Here is a 23643-nt window from a genome sequence, read left to right as displayed (position 1 = left end):
CAGGATGACAAAGACTTAGATCAACTCAGGGTTCCCCCTAACTTGAGATGGTGGTGCCAGAGAGGCATGGTCTTGGAGCTCTTAGAATACATTCTTATGAAAGAGGTTAGTGTGATCCATCCATCCCGCTTGGTCATCTCAGACTCTGCCGTCTGGGCTCATCACTTCCCATCTACCCCTGTTCTAAGTGTGCAATCTTCCCCCAGTCCCTCCTTTCTCTGGACAGTCCTGCGCAGTTTTTTACTCCCTAAGTTGTTCTCCCATATTGATCTTGTTACTTCTGCCAGCCTCAGAGAAGACATCTCTCACTGTGGTAAGAAGATACTCAGATGCAATGGAACCAAGGTAGAGCGAGAATAAAGATATTACCACAGAGGCATGACAGGTAAGACCTGGTGACCTCACACCTTTGAGACTCACTGATGGAATTGTAGAAAGTTTGCCACAGGAAAATTTTCTTTCCTTTGATAACAAACTTTGTATAATCTAAAATTGTCTATGCACAAGACATGGTGTATGTGTGGTGTCTGCTGAGCGGACTGAACTGTAGCTGTTGGTTTGTGCTTGGTGTTTGCTGGTGGGCTGGACCGAGAACAGCAAAGATTGGAATCACACCGGCAAAGATTGGAATCGCACCAATGAACTATTTCTAAATATGCCCACCTCCCCTGTCTCCTAATAACTTTTCTTTCCCACTACTTCTGGTGGTGGGCTAGAGAGGAGGTTGAACCCGTATCAAAATTGGTTGCGGAAAAACATGTGCCTAGAGAGGCAGCTTGGGCTACCGGCAACTCTACCTCAAAACAGTAACAAACCCCAACATGTGTATCTGCCTGCCAATGAAGGCAGGAGCCATCCAGCCTGGATACAGATTTGAGATTCTTATCGCTCTGACAAGATCACCACATCTTGGCAGCTGGGGCTGGGGGTGTTAAAGGACACATAGTTGTGCCACCACATTTCCATCAGCAGCCGTGCCTTCCCAGTAGAGCAAATAGAACCCTGACCCTGACCCTCACCATGACCCTGACCAATCTGGCTCCTGATCCCACCCATGGGCGGTTAGATTGGAAGGCAGCTGGCCTTTCCTCACGGGAGGTTGCAGCATGGAAGACCTCGGGAGTGAGAGACTGGGATCCATGGCCTCTAATTCCTAAGACCGTTTAACGATTCTATGAAGATTTGATGCGATAAAATCTAGATCTACTATGATTAAAGTTCTATGTAATTTTTTCTGGGAATTAGTAAACCATTTTCCATTTCCAGTGCATCAGTCAAGGAAATTATTTCTGTGGGCAGAAGTTCAACAAAAACGAGAAGATGGAAGGAAGGAAGGAAGGAAGGAAGGAAGGAAGGAAGGAAGGAAGGAAGGAAGTGAGGGAGGAAGGAAAGAAGGGATGGGGAGAGAGGGGAGGGAGGGAGGGAGGGAAGGAGGGAAGGAGAGAGAAGAGGAGGAAGGGATGGAAGGAAGGAGGAAGGAAGGGAGGGGGAGGAAAGGAAAGAAGAAGGGAGGAAGGAAAGAAGGAAGGAAGAGAAGGAGGGAGACATTATGTGGTATGAAATGGCCTCATCCTTTGGAATGTTGGGTTGTGCTCAGAACAGGCAATTTTCATATTCTGAAATGTTTGTGAACTGCATTAAATGCATTCTGATGAGTTTGAATTGAGCACTGTAGTAATTCAATAGCCTGCTCACTTCTTTAGCAAGGTTATTCTATCTTATCATTATATTGACCTGGAAGACTCCTGTTTCCAGGCAGCTGTTAGCATGTAAGAACCTCACAGTGGGTTAGGGTTAAACTCTGTTGCCTGCCATTGGCCCCTTCCCTTAGCTGGATTGCCTGATCAGGCCTCAGTGGGAGCTGAAGCAACTTGATGCCCTAGGGCAGGGTAGTACCCAAGGAGGGGCTGTCTCCATTTCTCTGAGGAGAAGAGGAGGAGGTAATGGGGGTGGGGTTTGTGAGTGTGGACTGAGAGGAGAGGAGGAAACTGGGATCAGGATGTGAAATAAATAAAGAAACAAACAAAAAAAAGAATGCCACCCTCACGGAAGTTGATCTAAACACAGGAATTGATGTCTTTCTCATACCAAGGAGATAGAAAGTCTTGCAAGCTTGTTTTGATGGCACACAATTAACAAACCTTCGTGGCAAGGGCCAGGCTGATGTAGGTCAAAGAGAAACCCTCTTTCCTCTTGCTCTTCCATCGGGATGAGTGGCAGCAGGAAGCTCCCGTTTCAACAGCTCTGATCTGGAGGAGCCAAAGCCAGTGTGGGCCTCTGGAGATGCTAGTCTGATCCTCAGAGACATGAAAAGGTAACGTACGGGATATAGTCACTAGAAGGAAGGGGAAAACGTAAAGTTGGAAGGGCATCAAAGATGGGAGGGAAAGAGGGCATTAAACGTCCAGGCAGAAAATGAGAGAGCACCCTGCCGTTCAGTGCTTGAGGGAATTGAAGCGCACTGTTATTATGGAGCCATAATGAAAGCCTGGCTCATGTGCCCTTCTGCCTGTAAGTACAGCTTCTCAGAGGGAGACTGGATTCGCAGCGAAGATGATGAGTTGCTTGGGATTTTTTTGCCCCTAAAGTGTAAGAATAGCTTAGGCATTAGGTATTCCTAATTTGTTAGAACTTGTGAGCAACTGGCAAAGCTGGTGAGTGTAAAGAGGCTGGGACTGCATCGGAGTCTAATAAAAAAGCCCAATAAAAGTTTTAAACTAGTTCACACATCTGCAGTCTAACGGGGGTGTATGGGGGGGTGTATTGCCTAATGTGAGCCATGGCTGTGGCAGCTACACCCTATGCTGCTGGGTGCTTGCTGGAGTATGAGGGTGAGGAGCAATGTGGGTGCCACCTTCCCGGGTGGCAGTTACTGCTAGGCAGAGAACCTTACTATGAATCTCCAGGGGACTGAATTAACGAAGTTGCAGCCAGTTCTCTCCAGGACTTCATAATTTGCACTTGCAAGCATTCTTGGAGCAGAATTGAGGCCTACTTCTTCAATGTCCAGATATCTTTACCAGGAGATGAAAAAAAAAATGATGTCTGGTGTTTGAATGTCCCTGTGTAAAAATAATCAACTCTAGTCCCAGGGCCCCAGTTGGGAGTCAAAGACCCTGCTCTTCCTAGTTCCAGGAGTGGGGGATTTCACCAGCATCCAAAGGAAAGGGAGCCAGTGGAAGTGAGACGGGAAGTTCATGATCTCCTTTCATCGTTTAAAATAATTCTCGGAGAACTTGGGAAAGGACAGAAAGTAGAATTTTTAATAAAATATTTAAAGCTTTATATGTTGTTGATATTACACGCAAAAAAATTTTTTTTCTCCCACTCTGGAGTATTACGAAGTGTTTGCATTGTGAGCTGACATTCGAGTGTGTTTAATTAGGTGATGGTTAGCAGTACTTGAGCACGGTGCATAAAACTGTCCAGCCTAAGGCCTGAGCATTGGCTCTATCCCAAGAGAGGGTGCTGGGGGCACTTCCCAGCCAACAGTAGCAGCCTTCAAGGCCAGTGCCCACCAGGAGTACATAGATCAAGTCAGTTCCTACAGACTGCTCACACATTTCTATTAAAAAGGGAGAAAATCTACCTTCTGGGATTTTTCCAGAGCTTCTAATAGTCTCCCTTCTCTCAGCTCATCAAGCTTCAAAATGGTTGCCTTTGTTAGCTCTCGGCCGACCTTTAGCTCCCAGACTAAGGAGATTTGAAACCCTTCTCCCAAGGTTATGGGCTACACAAAGGGCTTTTCAGTTCAGTATATTTTCCTGAAAAGAAAATCTTCTGTCTCATAAAGACATATACAAAAGCATGGGGCGGGAGTAGGCAGCAGACAGTCTACAATATTCCCCCTTCAATACCATCCCTCGCCCAGGAGAAGGGACGGCTGTCCTGTTTTTAGCATCAGGTAAATCTGAGGCCCAGACAACTAGCAAGCTCACCCTGCTTACTTTAACAAGGAGGCTCACTGCAATGGGTTTCTCATCCTAGACTTGGAAGTGCCGACCCGATCTTTGTGCTTAAGTGGGAACTTCAAAGAGACAGAGACAAACTTTGCCTTCATTAGAGATCATTTACCTCCTCCCAAGCTGCCCCTTACCTCCAAAATCTAGGTGCAGCAGTAGGCTTTAACCCATTAAGGGACAACCAGCAAAATTCTATCAACGCCACTCTCTAACCTGGGCTCCATAGTTATCACCGCCTTTTGTTGCTTGTTGGAACAACCGGAGTGCATTCGAGTAATGAACTTCATTCCAGGAAATTTCATGAAATCAGGATATTCCTTCTCTGTTGGTTGGAAAGGAAGTTCTTTTTCACTCTAACGTGTCTCAGAGCACCTGAGATATTAGCCTCCTTTGGTATGGAAGAACCCCTACTGAAACCCAGGGATCCAACACTGAACTCTGTCTGGGATATCTACACATTTGGATTAAGACAGTTCCACGAGGGTGCAGAGAAACCACCCTATTTTGAGTAACGTCCCCACTGAATGAGGTAATAGGGATTCATTGAGGAGCATTCCTATGAGTAGCAGAAGGGCTCATGTTTGGGTCTAGTCTGTCTGGTTCCAGAATGGACATGGATCTTAAGTCCACCACGATGGCCCCCTCCTCCCCCCCCCCCCCCCCCCCCCCCGCCTAGTCCAGAAGTGCTGCTTTGGTGTTTCAAAGAGGGGACGAAGGTATTCAGAGAAAGAGTACCCTCGTGTCCCCTAGCCACCCACTTCTCCCCAGCCAGAGAAGTCTCTAGTTAAGAGGACTCACATGAGTCTAGACACGACACATGGTGGATACATGTGGACCTGGCTACATAGTGTTGTACACAGGTTCTTCCAGAAAGAGACACCCATCCGAGATGGCCAAAAGGAAGGATTGGTCCAAGAGAGCCATGGAAGGAAAAAAACTAAGCCCGAGGCTAGCAGCTTTGGGCGTTGACTGACCCAGAGCATTTGGGGAAGAAATTGATAAGTATCCAAAGACGCTGCCTTCCTCGCAGAAGACATCGCCAAGCTGCTAAGAACGTTCGCAAGTTCAGAGTGGAACTTGGTGCTGGGACAATTTCTAGCCAAGTAAAACTTTTCCTGTGGATTGTTACATGAATTTTACAGGGGTAATAACCACTCAGAACAACAAGCATTTTATATCCTTGATATGTTCAGTTGAGTGCCCTTGGAGGGGAGGGGGGTGATACCACTTCTCCTGAGAGGGACCCACACACCTCCTCCAATGTTCTGTAGTCATAGTATTTAGAGACGACACCCCCACCCATAGCAACCTGCACCCCAGATCAGAGCTTCAGACTCATGACTTCAGCCCGGAGATTCTCAAAGCTGGCTCCAACTTAAGAATACCAAGGGACCACTGTAAATGTTGTAAGAAGAAGTAAAATATGGCCACAGTCCTCAGGAAAGATTGGTTACAAGACCCATTCACAAGTGGATGGTGTCAATCTCTGCCTGCCTTTAACTGTGATGCTACTAATAGCCAGGGACACTTTGTTCAGCTTCCTCCTGGACACAAGCTACAAGGCAGTGGAGAGGAGCGAGCGAAGCTATGAGCCCATAGCAAACATGGAGCAGCACATGAGCCCATAGCAAACATGGAGCAGCACAACTTCCTTAGGCCTTTGACCACCAGGTCTTTCAAACTGTCACACGGGAGCCATGACACACATTTCCTCACCATAGGGCTATAATGCTGAAATAAAGTATTTTAGGAAAAGGCTTCTCCATTTTCAGAGCAAAACATTTTATTTCCTCTTCAGACACGACAATGCCCTCCCTGAGTGTCCTGAACATCCTTTATGTTTATAGTGCCCTTTTATAAATAAGTAAAAAGTGACCCTTCCTGACCATTGCTTGACAAATAAACCTGTTTTTTTAAGTATGAAAAAGAAAAAAAAATGTGCCCAAATCTGTCTGTGGGAAGGACTGCGTCTGCTGGATCGTGGCTTCTCTCTCCCTCCCTCTTCCTGGCATTTATGAACAAGGCCTGGCCTAAGCAAGCACAGGCACGGAATGCTGGAAGGCCTTCGGTCAGCTCAGAGCGCTCTGCTGCCTGCTGCTGTCTGTGAAGTCGCAGGGCAGTACTATAGAACAGTGCCTCAGCATTGCCAGGAGAGGACATTTAACTTCTAACCTTTAGCAAAAGGAGGCAGATAGGCTAGGCAGCTTGTGACGGTCAATGGAGTCTACACCACAGGAAACTATCCCATGTACAAGAGATTTTAAAAAAAAAATCAAAAGAACAATACACATAATCATAATAAGAATAAATTATGGCTAATCGCTGAACTTGGTCCTAATGCCTTTAGATATAAATGAAAGGCTGTGTTTGATAGGTTTTAGCTACATGACAATTTCCCCTGCATAAATTAAGACACAATGTTATCTTGGCATACTGCAAAACTTGGCTCCATGTTTGAGAGAAAGGTTATCACAAAAATAAAAAAGCTGGAGTTCTCGAGTTTGTTTCCAGTGCAGACACTAGCCTCTGGTCCTTCTGATAACTCGGCACGTGTCTTTAGATCACCTTTTAAAACATCAAACACGAAGGAACCAGATGAAAGAAAAATCTGATATTTAACACTGAGTTCTATAGATTTGCATAGAGAGAGAGATCATCAACAATAGGGAATATTTTACAGAGACATCCTCATAAAGTTGTTACTGTTATGTCAAATTTCCAAGGAAATTTCCCTGGAATGTTTACAGTCTTTTTAAAGAAGGAAGAGGAGGGGAAAGAAGAGAAGGAGGGAACAGGAGGGGGAAAGACTTAACAAGTGGTACAAATGGTGGCAGACTATTCCCAGCTACGCAATATTGGAGAAAAGCTCAACTTTGTAGCTGCAAAAGGAATTCACTAGAAGGGAAATGGAACAGACGCAAGTAAAATAGGTTTTTGGTTTTCCACGGAGTCACGCCATGGTTTCAGAACAAGCTGATGAGACAGCAAAGGGTGCTGACAACCCATCGTTTAATGAGCCACAGCCAGCAAACTGTGAGGACAACCACAAGAAAGCATCCTCAACAAGACGAAGATTTACGACTCACATAGAAAAAAGATCCTCAGCAAGCGCAAAAACCCTACAGAAATTAGCATTTTCAAAAGCACTGGTGAAGTGTGACAATGACTTCAACAGTTAGATTTCTTTTAAAATTATTAAGCATAAAATAACTCCATGTATACTATCATGTGTGTACCACAGATAACGAAAACCGCTCCAGTCTGCCAGCAATAAAATTCACCCCACAACTAGCAGGATACTCTTCCAGTGTGGGGTGGCTGACCACACTGTACAACCGCGGTACTGTTTGCTCTTGGTAACCAACGGGACCAGGCGGCTCCAGCAGTTAATTCTTTTTCTTCAGGAACTTGAAGGCAAGAGGCTTCAGCAACACTGCCCATGTCAGGAAATCTATTTTTATGCTAGGGTGTTTTTTTTTTTTTTAACTTATTACACTTTTATTTCTTTTGTGTGGTATGTGCATCTGTGAGGCACATCAGGGCCACAGTACATGTGTAAAGGTCAAAGGGCAACTTGCGAGGGTTGGTTCTCTCTCCTAGCCCCCTGGCCAGGAACCACACTCAGGTGCCCAGACTTTCCGGGAGGTGCCTTTACCCACGGAGCCATCTCACTGGTACTGCTACATCCTTCCAATGTTAGAATTTTGGTGAAATTGAGACTAATCATTGACAGATGTTTTATTTGATTTTTATTGAAGAGGAATCTCGAACAAAAACTGCATTGCCATCATTTTCGTCTAATTCCTGCCTGTTTAGCCTTGCTCGTGTGCTCATGGGTTAAGTCTGACTACATGAGAAGGGAGCTCATCACTACAGAAAACACAGATTATCCCTGTCTCAGAGACCCGTGAACTCGCAACAGTTCTTCATTGTGGGGGTGGGACTTTGTGAAGTTCCCTCCATTCTTTTGTTTGTTTGTTTGCTCTTGTTTTTTCAAGACAAGGTTCCTCCGGATAGCCCTGGCTGTCTTGGAACTCACTCTGTAGACCAGGCTGGCCTCGAACTCAGAAATCCACCTGCCTCTGCCTCCCAAGTGCTGGGATTAAAGGCGTGTGCCACCACCGCCCAGCTGTTCCCTCCATTCTTACAGGCATATCAGCTAGTGCTGTTGTTAGGCAGCCCTTTTACAGGCAGCCCATATTGTTGAGATTTCGTGAGAGTAGCATTCTGACTTCGATTCCTGGGGCTCACATGGAGGAAGGAGAGAACTGACCCCCCCCCACACACAATATGTCATCTGTCCTGTACATATGTTCTATAAATGCACATGCTGACACACACATACTACACAAAATAAATTTAAATGTAATATATGTAGTAATATATATTGCAATATCTATATATAGCATATAGATATATTAGTATATAGTATATAATGTATATATGTATGTGTGTGAGTATATATATATATATATATATATATATATATATATATATATATATACATACAAGATTCTTTGGAAAACTGTAGAAGGCTATCCATATTAATAAAAGATCTTATGAACAGAATACTCTCTGAGAAACTGCTTGGAAATATTATGTCTACTGCTTGACACTGCCATAGAATTATTTCACTTACTCGTTGACAAATTCGTAACCACCTTCAGGATCAAGAGTAAAGTGCTGACGACAATGGACGTGTTTTTTAGAGGTATTTGTAGAGCTTCATGAGCTGACCCTTGAGATGTAAGGAGCTCTCGTGGCGATTGTCGAGACGCATGGAAAAGAAGGTTTTACCTTCCTTCCAGCTATTGGCTAGGTCTCAGGGTGGCATAGAAGCAGAAATGTATTACTCTTGGATAGATGTTATCAAGGGATGTGATGTAAAGACTTCTGAATGAACTTGCCCTAATGATTGTGTGAAATTTCCCCATTGTAAGCGGGGAAGGGGCACAGCAGCCAACATGTACAGACAATCACCTGTCAGTGAGGAAAATAGAAACCAGGACACTTCAACACTGTGAGCAGCATGACACGTCACAGCTTTAGAGAGGCAGCTGGAGGACGTGAGAGATCCTAACTCCCCACACGATGGGAAGGAGTCTTCAATGAATCGCAGTTTCTTCCAAGGATGGTCACTTTCAAAAATGTCATGACGATCAGCAAAAGGAAGCTTTAAAGCCCATCGAAAGGTAATGTACGCCAGCTAACTGCTACCAAATCAGCGGAACCACACGGGACTGATGCTTTAAAGCCCATCGAAAGGCAATGTACAAGTCAGGCAGTGGTGGCGCACACCTTTAATCCCAGTACTTGGGAGGCAGAGGCAAAGGCAAGTGGATTTCTGAGTTCGAGGCCAGCCTGGTCTACAGAGTGAGTTCCAGGACAGCCAGAGCTACACAGAGAAACCCTGTCTCAAAAAAACAAAACAAACAAAAAAAGGTAATGTACGCCAGCTAACTGATACCAAATCAGCGGAACTGCACGGAACATACACAGAGCAAGGATTCAGTCACAATTATTTAATATTACTATTTTATATATAAAATACATATGTTTCCCCAAGGACAAAAACATCCCCCAAACCTGAGCTGATATGAATATTTGTGTGTGTACATACATGTATGTATGCATATGTATATATATATATATGTGTGTGTGCATATATGTGTGTGTGTGTATACATGTATGTATGTATGTGTATATAGCGAGATATATTTCATTTGTCTGAATGCCTTGTCTGACTATTGTGGGATTTACTGGGCTATTGAGAAGCTAGAGTTAGAATCAGGAAAGGTTGGAGTGTGATCGTACTACAGTCAGCGTGGCACTGACTAATCCTGGGTGGGTTGTGCATACATTCCTCAGCACCCATAAATACCAAGGCCATTAGCGCTCTCCCGACCCTGGCTCCATTGGTAGCCTGACATCGTTGGAACTCCCTTGAGATCAACCAGCTACATTGCAGATTGGATGAAGCTGTCTTTGTCCTGATCACTTTATAAGCCTCCAGAGCCTCAGGACCTCCGGCCTCCCTGTCACACTCCTGTAGGTAAGTCTCTAATAAACGGCACCCCGTGGAATCGCAGACTTTTCTCTTTCTTTGGTCTCGGAACTCCTCTGGACAAGTGAATACATACTGGGGCCAGGTGTTTCAAAGCAGGAGTTTATGTCTAATATACAAAATGAGCATGTCCAAGCAATCACAACCCGACTTCAAATAATGTGGTATCAACTTCACAAATACTAGCTGAAGCTTACAGTAGTATTTTTTCTATCAGCCCATTCTCTGTAACAATATGATCATTTATTTTTTTTATTCCTCCATGGTTAAAGTAATTTGTCCCACAAATCTCAATACTGGAGTTTAGATCCCCAGGAACCAAATAGGTGCCAGGTGGGTATGGTGACCTCTCTACCTAATCCTTGCAATTCGGATGCAGAGAGAGGGAGTCACGGCAACAAGTTGTCTGTCAGCTAGGCCAACCAAAATGGTGAACCCTGGGTTGAACTTAGAGACCCTGAATAAATGAATAAGATAAAGGCATGCACACACATGTGCAGGACCATCACACAAACATGTACACACGGAGAGAGACACACACACAATGCATACACAAGAGAAAAAAACTTACAAATCCATCCTGCATTGTTAGTCACTTCTTCAATAGCCACTGATCACTTGACAGATTCTTGTGAGAGATCATTCTATAATCTGCCTTATATATTTTGCGTTCTTATGGCATGGGATCCCATCACTTGGGTTTAGTTTCTGACTGGTATCCTTCATGCTTCAGAACCTTCTTTAACATTTTGTATACTGTGTGGAGAACAATTCTTTCCATTTTTTTTTTTAAATGTGTGCATGTTTTTTTTTCTGTGCACCAGTCCATGCAGTGCCTTCTGAGGCCAAAAGTGGAACATCTCTGAGTGTTTCGCTTTCGTCTTGTCTCCTATCTGGCCCTTTGTACTTCCTCCCCATGCATACACTGGTTAACTTATACATTTTGTTGGGTTTTTCCCATCATCGCAGGAGTTTAGTGTGGATCTGTGTTTCCTTTCACTCCTCTCTCTGTGCTTCTCGTCGCATGGATGACTTCATGTGCTCGAGCGCATTGATCTCTCCTCCTGAGATGTCTGTTCTTGGAAGCTCATCCAGTGGAATTTTCCTCTCACAGCTTGGGTTTCTCGTGTCTAGAAATTCCATTTGATCTTGTTTTAGCTTGCCTTTCTCTCTCATGTTTATTTTTAAGTGTTCATTAATGCCAATACTTCTGTCATTTCTGCAACTGTTTCTTCCCATCATCTTTTCCCTCCTGATTGTAGGTGAGTTTTCTGCTCCTTTTTATATCAAGAAGACTTTGAATAATTTTATCACATTAATCCCTTGATTTTTATAAAGATGTGTTTTATAGTTATATGTCTGTGAGTGTGTGCCTGTGTGGGGGTGTGTGTTTTCATAGGGGTACTCACAGGGGTTACCAGAGGCACAACATCTCCCCTCAAGCTGGATTTCTGACAACTCTGAGCCACCCAACATGGGTCCTCTACAAAAGCAGGACTGGCTCTAACCACTGGGAATCTCTCGCCAGCCCTTACTTTCTTGACCTTGATGCCTTCCTTTAAAGAAGGTAGTTATAGTCATCATTGTTTTACCCAAAGTTTAATTAATTGTGGTTCGAATAAATTAGTTCAAATCAATTAGCTTGAGTCATTGGAATCTTAGTAAGAAGCTTAATCGGGTCAAGCTTGAATGAGGATTCCACTCAGGGCAGCAGGTGTCTTAGTGAGTGTGCTGGATTAGATCAACTCTTGGTGTCATTTATGCCCCAAGAGTTGCACAGACTAGACCCAAAGTACATGTTCTTTCTGCAGTCCTTTGTCTCCGGTTCCATGGAGCTCCATCTCTACTCAACAGCCTGTATTATGGAGCGTTGTGAACTCTCCTTTCCTCCCCTCCTTCTCTACATCTCCGCCTTGCTCACTTGAGTTCCTCAGGTCGCCACAGCCCTGTTCCCTCTATGGTTCAGAATGGCTGTCCCTGCAGGGGTTGGGGTTCTCAAACATGCCCCGAGAATGAAAACCCAAGCCATCACACCACACCTTACTCGTTTTCCTCCTCACAGGAATACAAAACTGGTACTGGCTCTCATTCAAGTTCTGAAACCATCTGCTTCATACGCCAGGCTCAGATACACACTTACCACAGGCAAGTTCTTCCAATACTAGTTAATCAGTCAGGACTAGAAGTCTGAATTGCCTGTTAACTTTAATTTTTCTCTCATATTGCCATGGACCCATATCATAAAAGTTTTCTACGGCCTCCCATACACATTATTACCTCTTTCGGTTTTTTTCTAATCCACCCTCTGCTTCATACCACCTGACAAAATATTTGCCCTTCAAAGTCTTAATAAATACCAGAAACTCAAAAGTATTTCCCAATGCATGGCAGGCTTTTTAAATAGAAGATATGTTTTCAGTGCTACCCTCTCATTACTGCGCCCTAAGTCTTCAACCCCAATTATTTTGATCCTCCATTTACAACTAAGACACTTGTTGTTTTCTACACGGTCCTCGGATCTCATTTCCTTCACTTCTGTAGTCTGCAGAGTCTGCCCTAGTGTGCTGTCTGGACTTCCATTAATGATCTTTTCCCTTTTGTACATGCAAATGAGCCTAGGTTGTCATAACCTATCTGAACACTCCTCTTTATTCAGTGCCCAGCAGCCTGGCCACTTCATTTTTTGTTGAAGGCATTGAGTTACTTTTTATTATTACGACCAGAATGTCGGATATAAGCATGCTCCTTTCTCCCTGAGGGCGCTGCATGGAGATAATAGTTTTGAAATGAGGTATATGTCCTAAAGAATGCTAGAACCCTCAGGCATCACCAGCCTCAATAATTTAAAGCCTTCGCCTTCCAAACTCAGCACCCATTGCTCACCGTGGTCATAACTCTTGTCAGGTAAGGTGCAGCAGCGAAGGACGGACCTTAAAAAGCATAATTGTGTTTTTCCTCCTTTACGATGGCACAGAAGACTCATTCTTAATGTGGGTCTGCCGTCAGCATGTGATTCTTTTTATAACGATTGGTTTCAATTTTAAAATTTCATTTTTTATTAAGAATTTCATATCAAGTGGGGAGCGAGGGAGGAACCTGGGAGGAAAAGTAGGCAGTGAGGGGGGAAGAAGAAGGAGAGGAGAACCTGATCTGGTATTGGGTGAGGAAAAAGGACTGAAGCCCCGAGGGCCAGCAGAAAGAATGGAAACAGGCAAACTCGGGAGGTAGTTGGTTGGGGGGACCCTCCAGAACACACCAGAGACCTGGGAGGTGAGGGGCTCTTAAGACTCAAAGGGAGGGATCTTAGATGAAATGCCTGACAGTAGGGAGAGGGAACTTATAGAGCCCACCTCCAGCAGGAAGACAGGACATCAAGTGAGGGATGGAGTTACCATTCACAGTCACAATTCTGACCCATAATTGCTCCTGTCTGAAAGAATTACAGGGATGGAAATGGAGAGGAGCCTGATGAAAAGAAGGTCCAGGGACAGGCCCAAAGTGGGATCCTGCTTGAGAGGAGGCCCCAAGGCCTGACACTATTACTGAGGCTATGGAGTGCTCACAAAAAGGGAGCATGACCCCACTCCAGATGATCCAACAAGCAGCTGAAAGAGTCAGATGCAGATATTTGCACCCAACCAATGGACAGAAGTAGCTGACCCCTGTTGAATTAGGGAGGGCTGAAAGAAGCTGAGGAGAAGGGTGATCCTGAAGGAAAACCAGCAGTCTCAATTAATCTGGACCCCCGAAGATCTCTCAAACACTGGGCCACCAACCAGGCAGCATACACCAGCTGATATGAGGTCCCCACCACACATACAGTAGAGGACTTCCAGGTCTGTGTTCATTCAGAGATGATGCACCTAACCCTCAAGAGACTGGACCCCCCAGGGAGTTTAGAGGTCAGGTGGGGAGGCAGGTAGAGGCATCCACATGGAGATAGGGGGATGGGGAGAAGGTATGGGATGTGGAACAGTCAGAGGGTGGACGGGGGGGGGAATAAAATATGGAGTGTAAATAAATAAATAAATTAAAAAAAATAATTTCATATCATGTGTTTTGAGCAAACCCACCCTCATCCTCTCCCCTTAGTTCTTCCCCTTCTCCCCCACCATTATTCCTTCCCAACCATGTGTTCCTCTCTTAAATGTATTGAGACTATTAGTGCTAAGTGTATATTCATGGGTGTAGGACCATCATCTTGAAAATGGGTAGATCATGATCCTGAAAGAACACAGCCTTCCCCTACCCCAGCAACCATCCATTGGCAATAGCTCCTCAGCTACAGGGAGGATGATGCAATGAGCCTGCTGGAGTTTGGATCGGCTTGATCTTGTGTAGGTCTTAGGCATGCAGTCATAGCTGCTGTGAGTTCATGTGTGTAGTGGCTCTATCATGCCTGGATAATAATATTGTGCTGCAGATGTCCACCAACTTGGGTTCTTATAGTCTTTCTGTTCTCTCCCATGATCCTCGAGCCTTGAGGAGAGAGTGTGCCATTTAGAGCTGAGCCCTCCAGAGTCTACAACTATTACATTTAAAAAGGATTATACTATATGTTAGTTTCTTTCAGCATGCTAAGGGGACTATTACATGATATTGGCTTTGAGTGGAGAAATTGATTCTTAGAAGCTACCCTGAATTTGCTTACTTCATATAACTTACTAATTATTTATCTTATCCAAAGAATGGTCTTTTAAACATAAAAGCAAAGTGAAGGGTGAATGTTATATTTGAGGGGTTGACAAATTCATGGAAGAGAGTCACTGACGATTCATGAATGTATGGCTCATATCTGTCTTCTTCAGGATGTCATTGTTCCTAGGATAGTCACTGGCACATAGAGAGGAGGGTAGTCAATCCTCGTCTGTTGAATTGTTAGGTAGGCTTGCAAACAGACTAATGAAGAGCAGAAAGTGAAGAGTGACCTATTAATAGCCTAACGGGGTGACTACAGAATCTGAAAGAGGGGGGTAGGAAAAGTGACCTCCAACAGACCTGTGTGGAAATGGCCTTTCTACTAAAATTATGTCAAACATGAAAGCCAACGACAAGGGATTTCCTAACAAGACTTGAAACAAGAAATCTCCAAAGAGGAGTCCCACAGTGTGCTGGAGGAAAGGATGATGAATCAGGTTGTCTGGAACTCAGCTGTCAAGTTCAGGTAGAGAAAAGGCTTGAACAAGCTAGGGCTGGCCCAACACAGAAGCCACTTAATCACACAGAGTTTATGTCTGATCCAAACACAATGCTCTTAGGAAAAATGAATGGAGCCTCTCTATGTAAGAACATGGCATCAGGGACAGATGCGCACCAGTGTGTAAACCCTCCTGTGGGACCCAGTAAACTCCAGACTCACATTATTATTTTAAACACCCTATGTCTGCAATGGAGAGATACAGAACAGTGGGGTTTGAAGCAAGACCTAGATAAAAGATTTAAAATCAAAGAATAACCAACAGGATAGTAATGGACTCTGCAGGTAGCATGACCATCCCCTTCTTTGTTAAGCTTTTGAGTAGCACCCCAGGCACAAGGGGCTATGATGTGGTATGGTGGGAGGTTGGTGAAGTATCTAGACATCTGTCCTCACAAGGCTTTCCTGCACAGGAGATGAGACTCAAGTGACTTTCTTTACTGTCAGAAATGATCCAAAAGATCCCAGTCAGCACAGGATTGAGCTCTGCAATGTTGATCATCTTTAAGGGTTTTACATACTTTTTTTCCCCTTAACAAGGACACGAGTTTTTTTTTTTTCATCTTGCTGAGATAATTAATCCCATATGCTCTGCAGTTGCCTTATGTAGGGAAAGGAAATGTTAGCGATGACTTATGCGAACCTCCCTGGAAGGGAGCGATGCATCCGTCCCTTAAGGACTACGTCAATAGCAATGGCCAATGCCATTGGTTTACTCCAAGATGCAAGCAACAAGAACAAGTTGCTTCCCCCAAACCTAACCCGAGATGATAAACTGGAGCTGGAGAGTGGTCTGAAATTTGCACTGGTCAGAAGAGATGGGGAGCCCTGTCATTTTGTGGTATGCAACATTAGGTTCCCGGCTGCCACCACAGAAGCCTGTTATAGACTTCAGAATGCTCCTTCTGCTTCCACCCTTTAAATAATGACCAGTTCACATTCAGAGACTGAAACAGCCATGGCATGACACAACTCTAGCACTCCTCTGAGTAGACTTATTTGCTTAAGCCTCCTTCCAGAATGTTCCATTGGTCAGAATGCCAGGTAGTGCTGGAATGGGCACAGGCACCAAGCTTCTGTCTCCAACTATTTTTGACTGTGCCCCGGGCTCTTCCTCCAGATGAGGTGTGGCTTTTATTTTGACTTTTCTCATGCATGCCCTTTCCTTTCAATTGATTTCTCCTGCTTTGGTGACAATCTTCATGCATAGGACCTCTCTCCTAACAGGAGGTTGGGAGAGCTCAGAGAGTTCTGTCTTTCTCTCATTCTAAAACTACACGGGGAAAGGGAAAACTTGATCATTGAGAGGAAGTTGAGCAGCATCCTGGGGTGGATGGGGCAAGTAAGGTTTACTTTGGCAGCTGAAGTATAAATTCCAATAAGCCCCATTCTAGCAAACTTTTAGCGTTGAAATAATTGGGTTGTGAGATCGGGGTTATGTTAGAATTATAATACAAACAAGATAGACAGCAAAGGAATGTCTTTTTTAGCATTGTATAATTACCTTTCCAGTCCCATTTGACAGACATGGTGGATAGGACTGAATTTATTATTGTCAAATCAAAGCAGGGGACAATAACCTAAAGATCTGAACGATCGTCATTGCTTATGACAATGAACCTAAGTAAAATAGAATTGCTTCCGTGAACCAAGTTTGTTTCATCTTACAATCTGGGGGTGTTCGGTTTTTATGTTTGTTTGTTGTTTTACTTCTTAGACAGCCAATTAGAATCTTGCCAATTAGACCAGGCTGACTTCAATCTTGTGCTCCTCCTGCCTCAGCCTCCTAAATGCTAGGATTTTGAGTATATCGCTCCATGCCCCACCTGAATCAAGTTTTTATCATGATTTTATACTGTAATAAAATTATGAGACACAATGATAATGTTTACTGAGCACTTTGTATGTGCCGATTAAGTGCTTTCTATATAGGTTTAGATTTCTTTCTGCAGGGAAAAATGACAGATAGTAACTTAGTCAGTCTTTAAAGAGGAGCTAGGGTAAGAGAGAGGGGATAGATGTGGGGTGGTGACCTTACAGCATTTGCCACAATAAATGTTCAGAAAGATGACACCGGTCAGTTCTGGATGACATAACAAAGATATCACAGAACTTGCATCTTAACAGAAGTATATCTGCCATGGTGGGCCTCTTGGGAAGCACAGAGACAAATGAGGACATATCTCAGGTTCACATGAAAATAACTACACTTTCATATGGTGCATGGTGCAATCAACGAGTGAGAACAACCAAAGTGTGCCATCTTCAGTGGGGAGAGGCATTCTTTTTCCCTGAAGAAATGTTTGCTAAAGTAAAGAAATAGAGGCCTACTTTATAGGGTACAAAGTGAGTCTTCCCATCACTGGCTCTCTAACAATAAAGCTTCAGATACCATGGTAACCATACATAATAGAGAGAAAACTGTCCAGTGTGGCATAAACATCAAAATGTTCTGGGCAGATAAGAACGGTGTTGAAGCCGTGAGGCACTTTGGAAGGAGGCCTGATGCACATGCTTTGCATGCTCACATGAATGTGGGTGTTCTTGATGTCTCGTGTTTACATGCCACAGTTGAGAACCTCGGGGATTTATTTCCCTCTCTCGATCATTTCATCCGTTCAGGGTTCTGGTGCGGTTGGTGATTGAGAGTCGCTCGGCGTATTGAAGAAACACAGAACGTTTTCATTGTGCCTGGAGACGGAGGGGCTCAACGAGGGAGACTAATTAAGAAACATAAATAAGCCGGAGCTCTGCTTTGCTTCACATGCTATCATTACAGCTCGGAGCAAACGGCTGAGCTTCATCTCGAGCCAGAGGAGCAGCCAAGGCCACTTATTTAGGGGTAAGATGGATGGCTTCGTGGAACATGCAAAGTGAAGGATTGCAGCAGCTCCTGATATTACAATTATTTTTCTGTGTGCTGTAGTCATCATGAAAAACACAAATTATTTATAGGGTATATGGGACACACTATGTCCACAATCCCTAAACACAGGACAGACATGTTGTTGAGTATACATGTGTATGCTCATGTACTATGGGGTACACATGGGCACATGTACACACACACACGTGAGTATGCATGTGTATGCTGATGTAGTGTAGCGGGGTTACACATGTGAACCTGTATACACACACACTCACATATGTATGAGTGTACATGGAAATCAAATGACAACCACAAGCTTCTGCTCCTTAGACCTTGTCCACCTGTGATGTCTGAAACAGGATGGCTCACTCGCCATGTAGGCCAGGCTAGCCAGCCACTGACCACTGGAGGTCCCTGCCTCTCTGAGACTAAGTGTCCAAGCACAAGCCAATATGCCTGGCCTTTTCCCTCCCTCTATGGATTGTGGAGAGTATGCATTCAGGTTCTCATGTTTGTAAAGCAATCACTTCACTGACTGAGCCATCTCCTAGGCCCAAATGAGAGGCAACTAAAGACACATACAGGAAGAAAATACGGCTTGGGTAACTCAAGAGGTATCCCTAAGCTTCTACCCTCTTCTGTTGGTGCCTAACGCGGACTAGCGGCCAGTAAGAGGCAGCTCTCACATGCAGCATGAGCTATAAGACACCCAAAGCCGTATTTTTTCGAGGAATGTAAATACATGTGACACGGAACATTGAAGTGCACATTGGATGCTGTCATTCAACTGGATGGATGCATCAACAGGGCCGGCCACCAATGCTAAGTATGAATGTTTGTCTCTGTAATAATGTGACAGCCATAGAACTTCTGCCACCTGCCTACCTGTGTCTGCCAAACGGCAGGGAGAAACTTTTTCAGCTTTGCACATTCACTGAGCCTCAAGGAGAGCTACTCAACTTTGTCTTGGTCCTGTGAAAGCGGTGACTGGTGGCACAGAGATGAATATGCATGGTTGTTTTATTTGTAAAACAGTGTGAACTTCAGCCATGGCCAAAGATTTGCCCAGCCTGCTATTTAAGATCTAAATTGATAAAAATTTTGTTCTGGAGACTTTGAGGTGATATGTGTGTGTGTTTGTGTGTGTGTGTGTGTGTGTGTGTGTGTGTTTATGTATGTATTATATATATAATATATATACATATATATATTACACACACACACATATATATACAATAAGTTCGTACAGATGATAAACATTTTCAGGTGACTACTCTCACTCAATTTTCAAATCAAAAAGCAGCTTTAAAAGTAGACAGCTTAGGGCTACGTGTGGCTCAGCAGTGGCATCCAGCACCTGCCTGTAACCCATCTCAAAGCAGGGCATAGGCAGAAGCAGAGATGGCTGGGGCTTGTTAGCTTCTAGTCTACTAGGGAAAATATAATCTCCATGCTCAGGCCAAGAACTTGCCTCAAAAGAATGGGTAGAAAATGATAGGAAAGCACAGCTGTCACCCCTCTTCTGCCCAGCACATACTCGTATAGGTGGATAAACACACACATGCGCGCACACACACACACACACACACACACACACACACACATGCGCGCACACACACACATGCACGTGTGCATACACACATGCACACATACATGTGCATGCACGCACATACACACACCCCAAAAGATCTAAAACCTTTGGTGAGGAAAACACTAACTTAGTTTGGCAAAGATACCTACGTGTAACTGTGCCATATCCGTGTCCTGTGCACATGTCCCAGAATTAGAAGTATGAGACTCTCATCATGTTATATTCTAAATCATTTATCTTCTCCAAACTATGGAGAAGCCAGTGTATTGGTAAACAAGGTTTTCATAAGGCACGAATAAAACATATTAAATATTTGGTGGCCAGGGGATTCCATCAGGACTGTGTGGCAGTTAATAAATCTACAGAAACCACTTACTGAAACATGTTCACAGGTCCAGTGGAATTCTAAGTAAATACCGGCTTTAAGAATGAAAAGTCAGTTATATTTTCAACGTAATCTAACTTTCAAAGAAGTGTAAAAGATGCTTAAGTGTTAATATTTTATGTTTCCCTGCTCTCAGCAGTAAATGCTGCCCATTAAGAGGAATGCTAAGCCATAGCTGTTAGCGCTGGCATGGGACCAAGGAAATACTGAGCCTTCACAGAAGGGGGTTAATTGCTACATGGAGAGGTAATTTATTAAGGAACACTGCAGCCCTCTATGTTTCCCTGTGCAAGGCTGAATGCAGAAAACGTATGTGAATATTACGTTTGATAATCAAGGCCTTTTCTATGGTAGACTTCAGAGCTGGCTAAGCTCAACAAAAAGGGGAGGTGGGGAGCAAGCAAAAAATTCCAACACCATTTTTCTCCATGGCTCTCATAAAGCTCTCCTTGGTGCCCTCCAGTCTGTTGGCCCTACCACCAGGAAAGTTTGCTACACCATAAACTTCTTGGTGGCTGAAGAGAATGTCTCATATAAAGATTCAGTTGAGGGTTGGCATCTACTGTTCTTTCTTTTATCCAGAGTTGGTGCTTCGGGGTCCTGAGTGCCAAGCTTCATGGTTATCATCACTAGTCAGATGATGAGATTTTCAAACCCTTATCACACTGATCTATGCTTCCTTGTCCACCAAGTTCAAGCGGATATCATGCAGCTTTTAAAACCCGAGTGTATAGGAAGAACTGGCTCCATGCACATTGGCAACAGTCGCTTCTGTGGCCAACACTTGCTTTGTGTTTCCCGGAAATCATTATCTTGTACACAGAGTTCAAGGAGCCAATAGTATTATGGGGATATAGCTTAGTTAAGAGTTCTTGGCCGGCCCTAGGTACAATCCCTAGCACCATATAAACTGAGTGTGGTGGGACATACCTGTGGTCTTAGCACTTGGGAGGTAGAGGCAGATGGGTCAGGAGTTCAGGGTCATCCTTAGTTTCACAACCAAGTTCAAAACTGGCCTGGGCTTTGTGAGACCCTGTCTCATAAGGAAGTAGAGTGGCAAAATAATATAAGGCTGGGGGAATCACTTTCTCTCATTAGACCATGGTTCTTCTGGACACATAGATAAATTTGGAATAGTCCTGGGGAGAATAGAGATGGTAAATCCGCCCCCTCTTTATCAAATGTTCCTCTTCTCCCTCTCCCTTCCATCCCTCTCCCCTTCCCCCTCCCCATGCCCTCCCCTCTCTCTCTGAATAAACCATCTTGGGAAAAGCTCCTCTGGTGAGGAAAGCAGTGCTTTCTTCAAAAGGAATCCTCTACTGCTCTCTGCAGTTGTTCGCTATAAAGCCTGATCCTTCAGCCTCCTCTGGTGACATTCTTGAGAAAGGGTTTTTATAGGATATTCATTTTGCTCCCGGAATGGTGCTGAGAGAGATGATAACACAGAAAACTTGTATATACAGTCCACAGCTCAGCCTAGGTCTGAGGATGACTAATATCACAGGAAAGACAAGCAAGCCATGTCCTGCGCATGGGACAAGGAACAGTTTCAGAGGAACTTGAGTGGGGAGAGAGAGGAGGCAGCTAGAGCTGGTCTCTGGGGTTCTTGTCCATCTGGCAACTTAAGCTTCTCTCCTCCTTGCGTCTGATTTTGTTTCCACTTTTTGTCACTTTTTCTTTTCTGAATTCATCTCTTTCTTATGATCTTCAGGTCTCCAAAGCTCTTGTGTGCACCTTTCCACCACCCTCTTACGGCCGTGCAACCTTGAAGGTATTCACGATTAAAACTCTGTCCTATGCTAGGCTTTTCTAACAAGCTATCAATTTCTTAGCTATCGGGCAACAGCTCTCAATTCACCCAGGTTATACAGAGTGGAAGGCGATCGAGCATCCCTCTCCTTCATCCCCTCCTTCCTCTTCACATATTTTTCTAGACTTCACTTTATGCCCCACAGTCAAATACTCCGCAGTCAGTCCGGATTCAGAATACCATGCTCCATTTTAAGACTAAGCCCTGAGCATGTGCCAGGTGGTAGGGTTGTCAAGTCTAAGTCGGGAGAGAGGACGGGACGGGTGTCTTTCTACACCTGAGCAACTGTACGTACCATAGCCCCTTCTAAACGCCTACCAGATTCCATGATTGTCCCCACCTCTCTTTAACTGACAGTTTTGACAAACAGGTCGTGTGGTTTTCTTGCAAGGGACAAAAGAAATGACTCTTTCTTGCAAAGCAGGGGAAGCCATGTCTCTGAGCCAAGGGAGAATGATGCGCACTCTTTCCCAACACACAGAAGCTGATGCACCCGGTGAGCTTACCCTCTGAGCATGCTGTCCCTTGGAGATGGGAGAAAATGAGGTGAATAAGTTTGGTTCTTCCAGGATGCAGACACTCGGGACTTCTGAGATCTTAAAGGATCCTGCTCTCTTTCTGATCTCCATGTTAGATTCCAGACTCTTACATATTTACTACTAAGCATCTTAAATTGAAAATGGCAAGCTATAAAAAGAATTAACTTCCAATACTTTTTTTTTTATTTTCACACTTTGTGAGCCTCTCTTTTAAGTCGTTGGTGTGTGGAGTTTCTCTGGCACATGGGCACACGAACACAGAGCTAAGCCTTGACTGTTGTTTTCAAGCGCTGTCTACTTCGTTGGGTTGAGTGAAAAATCTCTGGCTGGTCTAGAACTCACCAATAGAACCTAGGCTGGCCGGCTAGTGTGCCGCAGAATTCTGCCTAACTTTGTCTCCCTAGTCTTGAAACCTCAAGCACTCATCGGAATAAGGCCAAGAAGATGTTTCAGCCGTTAAAAAAAAAAATTGTCCTTGCCAGCATGAAGACCTGAGTTAGCTCCTTAGAAGCCACCTTCAAAACCAGTGTGTGGAAAGTTTTCAGCATTATTTTTTACTTAGCTTCTCATCCTCAGCATATTTGAAAGTCATTAAAAATACTGTTGCATTCACAAGATGAACTCCAACATACACACACACACACACACATACACACACACAGTACACATGCACATCTCTAAGAGCTGGTATTTATTTTTTCTGACTGACATTTAATGAGACTTTCTGTTGCTTCTTATTTTCTTCAAGTATTCCACTGAGGGGCATCTTATCTGTTAGGTCTTGAACTTTATCATGGGATTTAGCTAAAAGGAATCATTTGAATCATCAGAGTCAACACCCCCTTGTCTTTCTTCATCCTTGTTTTCAATTTTCTTTCTAAGGAATTGGAAGAAAATAGGGAGAGGAGTAGTTAAGCAATCCCAGAACTTTACATGTCACCTGGAAGAGAGCCAGGCACATGTAAAAGCATTCTCTTGCCAAAAACACGCCAGGGACCTCTTAAGCAATCAAGAATTGCTACATGTGTGTGAGAGCTAAACATCTTGAACACAATGGAAATCTGTAATTCAATTATCCTCTGTTCTTGCATGCTTACTCTCTGAGCACGCTGACCCGAGGAACATGGGACTCAGGAATGAAACTGTTGAATGTTCTCCCTTCTGCACACGTGGGGGCCTGATGGGGAGAAGGTGGGGGCCTGATAGGGAGAGGGTGGGGGCCTGAT

This window comes from Mastomys coucha, unplaced genomic scaffold, assembly GCF_008632895.1.
Source record: "Mastomys coucha isolate ucsf_1 unplaced genomic scaffold, UCSF_Mcou_1 pScaffold1, whole genome shotgun sequence".
In the NCBI taxonomy this organism is placed as follows: Eukaryota; Metazoa; Chordata; class Mammalia; order Rodentia; family Muridae; genus Mastomys; species Mastomys coucha.
The sequence above is the reverse complement of the archived record's forward strand: the minus strand, read 5'-3'. Positions refer to the sequence as shown.